This window comes from Triticum aestivum, chromosome 6D (assembly GCF_018294505.1).
Source record: "Triticum aestivum cultivar Chinese Spring chromosome 6D, IWGSC CS RefSeq v2.1, whole genome shotgun sequence".
NCBI classification, from domain to species: Eukaryota; Viridiplantae; Streptophyta; class Magnoliopsida; order Poales; family Poaceae; genus Triticum; species Triticum aestivum.
This window is the reverse complement of record NC_057811.1, coordinates 248,499,878-248,506,330: the sequence shown is the minus strand read 5'-3', so window position 1 is coordinate 248,506,330 and position 6,453 is coordinate 248,499,878. Positions and strand designations below refer to the sequence as shown.

Sequence of the window (6,453 nt, the reverse complement as noted above, 5' to 3'; positions counted from 1 at the left end):
CATGAATAATCTCACGATCCCTTTGAGCCTGGGTGGCGGACCGTAGGAGGATCACACGGTATATCCCCGGGATCTCCTAGGACAACACTAGTATATCCCCAGGTGCCCAAACAAGCAATCCACCCAGATGTGTATTAAAGTTGCCACCTTAAGTTGAACTATTAATTAACAACTCACATATGTCATGGATACACTCAACCCAATCCACGTCTACGAGCATAGCATAGCAATATAAGCATAACGTAAAAGTAACTCCCAGGGTTTGATAATAAAATAGGTAATAGGTTCTACCTCATCAACTACTTCCCAATACCCACAAGTTAATAACATCCTAATCATGCATTGTTTGAAGATTGGAACTAATGCATAAAAACTGGGTATGAAAGGAGTATGATCAATGTGTTACTTGCCTTGCTGACGATCCGCAAAACCTAGAGACTCGTAGTAGCACGCTTCGCACTCTGGGAATTCTATCGCAAACAAACAATAGTATACATAAGCAATCAAGCAAAGATGCATGGGTAAATCTCAAATAAGAAGATTTAACCAGAAAATTCAACTTAAGAACTCCGGTTTGCAAAAAGAATCAAATCAAACGGAGCAACGAAGCTCAAACTGCGAAGAAACAAGGTCCATTTACTAATCTGGACTAAAGTCAAATTTTACAGTACCAAAATCTTGTTCAAGTTGGTTAAACAGAAAGAGGGCTTCGAGACGAAGATCTAGGCGCTTGAATCGCCTGATTCCGATAAACGAGCGAAAAGATAAACTAAAACGAAAATTGGATTAGAAATCGCGATTGAAAATAATCGCGAAAAAACCGAGAAAAAGAAAAAAACTGACGAACAGGCTAACGAACGAATGTTCGCTGCCTGTGACTAACGGACGAAAACCGTTCGTTAAAACGAACGTGCGAACGGACGTTCGCTAAATAACTAAACCGAAAAAAAACCGAACCGATCTATTAAAAACACATCTAGGGTTTACCTAAAAAACCGAACGAAAAAAATGCGGCAACTCCGGCGAACTCCGGCGAGGCGGCGGAACGGCGCGGCGTCGGCGGCGGCGGCAGCGGCGCGGGGCTCGAGGCGGCTAGGGTTTCGGGGCGGCGTGGGCTGGGGTGGGCTGCGGTGGGGCGGCGGCTTATAAAGGCTGGGCGAGGTGGAGTCCTGGTCGCCCACGGCGGCCCAAGTCGGTTTGACTTTTTTTTAACTAGCAAAGTGGCCCGCTCGATGCGCGGGCTAGAATTTTACAAAGTTTAATGATGATAGCCTAGTATTTGATTTGTCTAATGAATTTTTTAAACCGAATGTGCTATCATTTTCAAATATAATCATTTTGCAATCATATTTTTGTCTTCGGTATGTTTATGTATTTATTGATATATAATATATTTGTTATCCCATCATCATTTTCTTGCTAATCACATGGCTTACGTACACTTTCTTTTATCATCAGTCGTGTTGGTCAAATTTTAGTTTTATCATTTCTCCAATGTTCCTTAGTTTTTTTCTCTTCTGTATAAACATAAGTTTAGTAGTTCTCATTGTTTCGATGTGGTCATAGGTAAATTTGCTAATGCTATTTAAGATTGACGTATTATTTTTAGTGATTTTTTCCTGTGAATGATTTAGTTTATTTATATAATATGATTTAGTTTATTTATATAATATACATATCCATGAAAACTTTTTTGGTAGGTATTTGCTTCCAATGAGTTTACTTTTTTTAGGGTCCTAGTGAATTTAGTTAAGACACGTACAGTCAACAGTATGAAAGGTGGCTTATATTTTCCTGTTACATAGTTTGATCTCGTAGTGTGACAGTGCCCATACTACTACATGCACAAAGCGTCATTTGGTTTAATGGGTCCCACCAGTCTATTTCCTCACTTCCCCAATTCCGTAGTCTTCTCGACTTCTTCCCCATTCTCCACTTTCGCACAGTGACATGTTCCTCTGGCCCGATCCCCTTTCTCATTTCCTTATTCGCTCTGCTCACTCCAAAATTGCTGCTGCTGGATAGCTCCCATCAACTTGCTCTCTTGATTTGCTGCCTTGAGGTCGTTCGTGCTCACCTGTAGCCACGTCCACTGCTGGTGTTTCCAGTGTGGCCATCGACCGCGGTTGGTATGGTTCCTCGTATCCTAGGCTTTTGAAAGGCGGTGGAGGGATAGTAGGCCCCAAGGATCAACTGCAGCAAGGAGGAGGCGTGGTGATTGACCTGCAAGGTGCCGTTGTTGTAGGTGTCCGTGCAGTTGATTTGGGCGTGGATATCGTCTCCCGCAGCTTGCTTGGATCCAGCTTGAGTGTTAGGATGTTAGCGACGTTGTCTTCCCCAAGTGCGCAGGCCAGGCACATCGTCGGTATTCCCGCTCAAGGTAGCCGGCAACGTCGTCGTCATCCTCCACGGCGTCAACAATCTCCGTAGTTCGAAGTCCGACCTGCAGGCCCCCCTTCTTCTTTTCTTAGTTATATATTTCCCCTTTTTCTTAAAAAATTTAGATTTGTTTGGATTTTTAATCTATTATCTAATCACCTAGATCATCATAGCTCAATTTCATCCAAATAGTAAGTGGCTTACCACACATACCATGTGGTTTTTTCTTAACATTTTGATGTGTTTGTGCGATTCAACCAATACAATGTAATTAAGAAATGCTTGTTATTGGTAAATATTTCACCATTTTTCTTTCAAATTTTGTAAAAACCTGCGAGTCTTTTTGTAAGTGTTGTATAATTGTTGAATGAGGTAGATACTGATAAGTTAGTTCTGTAAAAATTTAAGTATATGTGTGAGCAGACACACCAATGCAAATTAGTACTGTACATTCAATTGACCTATGGTGAAGGTACTCAATGATGATAGCATTCTTTTATATTATAGAAAATACAACTTAAGGCGTATTGTTAATTTGTTTATGCCCCCTTCACTTTTTTCCGGGCTTGGGGCATTGGCAATGTTAGGCCTTGATATTCAACAAACTTTAGAAATAATTAGTACATTTGTGATTAGCCATAATTTTAATATTTCCCAAGGAAAAATTAAGGTTCAATTACTAAATATGAAAACAGGTATGATCGCATTGTACATATGAAATATAGCAATCTCCTGATGCTCTCACTATTGGTTTGCACTAAATAACAAGCTTGTGTAATAAAATATCACATAATATATATGTCGATGTTTGGTAGTGATTAACCATTTCGACCAAATGTTGATGTGTGTTTGCAATACTTCGGCATGGTAGTAGACCATATTCATCCTACCATATCATGTTAGCATAGTTAAGTCAGTATTTATTTTTAGGATAGTTTGAAGTGTAACAACTTTTTACTTAATTATATGTGACTTTCGTGTAACGAAATTTGAAGAATCTTGTGTTCCTTGGATTTCCAGTACGACTTTTGATAAACTATTTCAAAATAATAAAATGTACATGCGCATACCTCTTCAATTCTTCCGTTGAGATATTCCATCTGAAGCTTACCGACAGTCTAAAAATGTAGCTCACTTTTAAATTCTCCATGTACTCCAGTAGGTAAGGTCTTGAATAACAGTTGGGATGGTGTTTGTGAATCCATCATGTTGTTCTAGCAAGGTAGATGCACATATGTTGCCTAAGCGTCTTTGTGCTACCTCATTAAACATGATAAACGTTGCCTTGCTATCTCATCGCTTACCTTGAGTTAAAGTATGAAACTAATATGATGGAGAGTATACTCACTATAGATCTACATTTTCTGCCACTCGTTACATGAATTGCAAATAGTTACCATATTCCTTTCTTGTCGCAGAAGCAAACTTTGCATACAATGTACCACCAACCTTATCAGTTACAATCTCATAAATTCTTGCTCTTGTTGTGCGTGCAAATTATTAATTTAATAGCAGACCAGTCAGATCAGATAATGTTACAATATTAGAAAAAGGTATATTATAGCAGAGACAAATCTTTTTTAGCATCATCCTACCGCAATTCTATAATTCCCCCAATGTTTTTCTGTTACAAAATATTTGTTTTTAAGTTTTTCCTTTGGTGCTTTCATCAACTTCCATCATTGTTTTATAAACATCTCTTTCAAAATAAATTACATGCATTTATTGTGTGCAATAATGACCCTGTTATGGATAAACGATTAAGAACATTGGATTTGAGGGGTATTGAAAAGAGTTTAAATTTCTCACTTTTGATTTCTTTGATAAAATTTGGAGTGACAATCATGATCTTCTGTTTCTGCAAAACCTCCATTTACCATATTTGTTAAAATATCCCCATAGAGCAATCCCTATATTCTCACCACCGAAAGAATTTAACCATGTAAAAGTAATGTTAAAAGTTTATATGTGTAATTTGAATAACTGACTCTAGCAAAAGGACTTAAATCTCGCCGATGTTTGAACTTTGCTCTCTGCTTGTCCGCCTGTTTTTCTGTAGTTTCTCTATTGGTTTCATCATGGTAAGCAACCCAATGATATCTCCACATAAACATATTTATAAATCTAGTTCATTTGAACTTGTTCTCCAATATATATAAATCTCGTTCAACTGAACTTGTTTTACGAATATTTACCCTACTCTCTCTGGTATCTCCATCAGCAATTTATTTATTGATCAAGTATCGTTTATCCATTAATCCATTCATCAATTTGGCATATAGTGAATCATGCAAATGACTTGATTTCGTGCAGAATATGATACCTGCTGGAGGTGTTGTTGTTTTTGGACGCCGGGCGGAGTTAATACTGTAGGTTGCGACGTCGCTGGCTAGTGTTGATCAGACAATCCTCAATATTACATACAATGTTCTTGAAGCACAATATTGGTAACTGAAGTAAAGGTAAGTGTCTTACCTCTTGCTAACCTGAAAATTCTTCTCTGGTGACTTTCACAGCACTTGTAAGCCAAGTATCCATTTTTGGCATGGCTTCTTCACCAGGATAAAATATTAGGCATAACATCTCACTATAAAGAACTTCACAACTGCACAAAGAACTATGCATTGCTAGGTAGTTGACATATATTTCAAGTTGCCTGAGAGCAAGTACAATTCTTTAAAGTAGTCCAGCTGACAAAACAATTATTAGCTTTGGGAGTTATCTTGAGCATCAAACTTCTTGCATCAAACTATATGGACTATTTGCGAGTCTGACTAACAAATACATACATTAGTCAAATTAAACTTTTTGGGCAGAAAAGTATGTGGAGTGAGATGTCTATCAGTACTCTAATCTAGTAGTGAATCAATAGTTTTTTGTCCGATGCATATGCATATTTTATTTTAATGTACCATTGTGATAGAAAAGAAACATGGTGTGCTTCATTGTCGATACATCATATTTTGGCAATGCACAAATCAACTTATATATGTGCTATTAATTAGAGAACAGAGGAGTTCAAAGAAAACAATGAAAGGGGGTATATGCAAATGATGGGTGCTATATCTTGTAATGCATATGAACTTCTAGGTGTGCTACAGAGTATTATTAATTAAAGAACAGAACAAATCCTAGAAAAAAGGAGGAGGTTGATGTGACAGTCACCAGTCACCTGAGAGGGGCTAGCGCAGCGCAATTCCAATGAAGATGGTGGACATGCTAGGGCACCCCAGTTCCTATGTACTGATTCGTCCAGTCCGACACCTGCGTCCAGCAGCCGTCCGTGCTTATGACGGAAGAGGCCGGTGTTCAGTCCCTGGTGAAGTTCATGGTGTACCTCTGAGTCCAAGCCGTTGCTATGTGGATGGAACTTCAAAATCCAAGACATCGTGTACGTCTGCGTCCAAGTTGTCGCTATGTTGGATGGAACTTCAAAATCCAGGACATCATGGAGTTGTGGAGAAGAACAACGCTAGGATTCTCTCGAGGAAGTTTTGGTGCATGGGTGGAGCAGGAAACCCCGATGGTATCTTCACGGAGATATTTCTTTCCGGTAAAATATCGGTACGGAGGACAACTTCCTTTTTTTGAGTTGGGATGTAATTTTAGTTTTTTTCATACCTTCCTATGTAAGGACGTGAACGGTCTTTTTTAAAAGATCTTCCTATGTACGGGATCTGAGAGATCCGATTCCAATTATTATGGGATTTTTAAAGATCTTCCTGTGTATGGGACGTGAGCGGGCGTGAATCGCTTTTTAAAGAGCTTCCTATGTAGGGACTTGACTGGGCGTGGGGTGCTTTAATGAAATTCATTGGCTGAGATCTAATTAATGATAATGACTTATTAGATTCAACGTTTAGATCATGAGATTTTTGTTGTGGGATGGTCTAATCGCCCAATCTATTGGGGTCCTGAGATTTTAATTGTGGGATGTTTTTTTTTCTTGACTAATCGTGGGATGGTTTGATAGCTGAAACCTGTTGGGATCGTGATATTTAAAGGTCCAACCCGTTGAGATGTGACCGCATGGGCCCATCTAGTTTACGAAGATCTAACGGTTGTACCTAGTTG

At 38.7% G+C, this 6,453-nt stretch overlaps 1 long non-coding RNA gene across 2 annotated transcripts; it reads left to right on the top strand.

Moving 5' to 3' along the window:
- The first annotated feature begins 1,535 nt into the window (after nucleotides 1–1,535).
- Nucleotides 1,536–6,151, top strand: LOC123144557 (uncharacterized). Of its 2 annotated transcripts, none has more exons than XR_006471694.1 (2): nucleotides 1,536–2,380; nucleotides 4,693–6,151. It is a non-coding gene; the product is annotated as an uncharacterized lncRNA (long non-coding RNA). The 2 variants fall into 2 exon arrangements; XR_006471693.1 differs by having other exon boundaries at nucleotides 1,536–2,436.
- The last annotated feature ends 302 nt before the right edge of the window (nucleotides 6,152–6,453 follow it).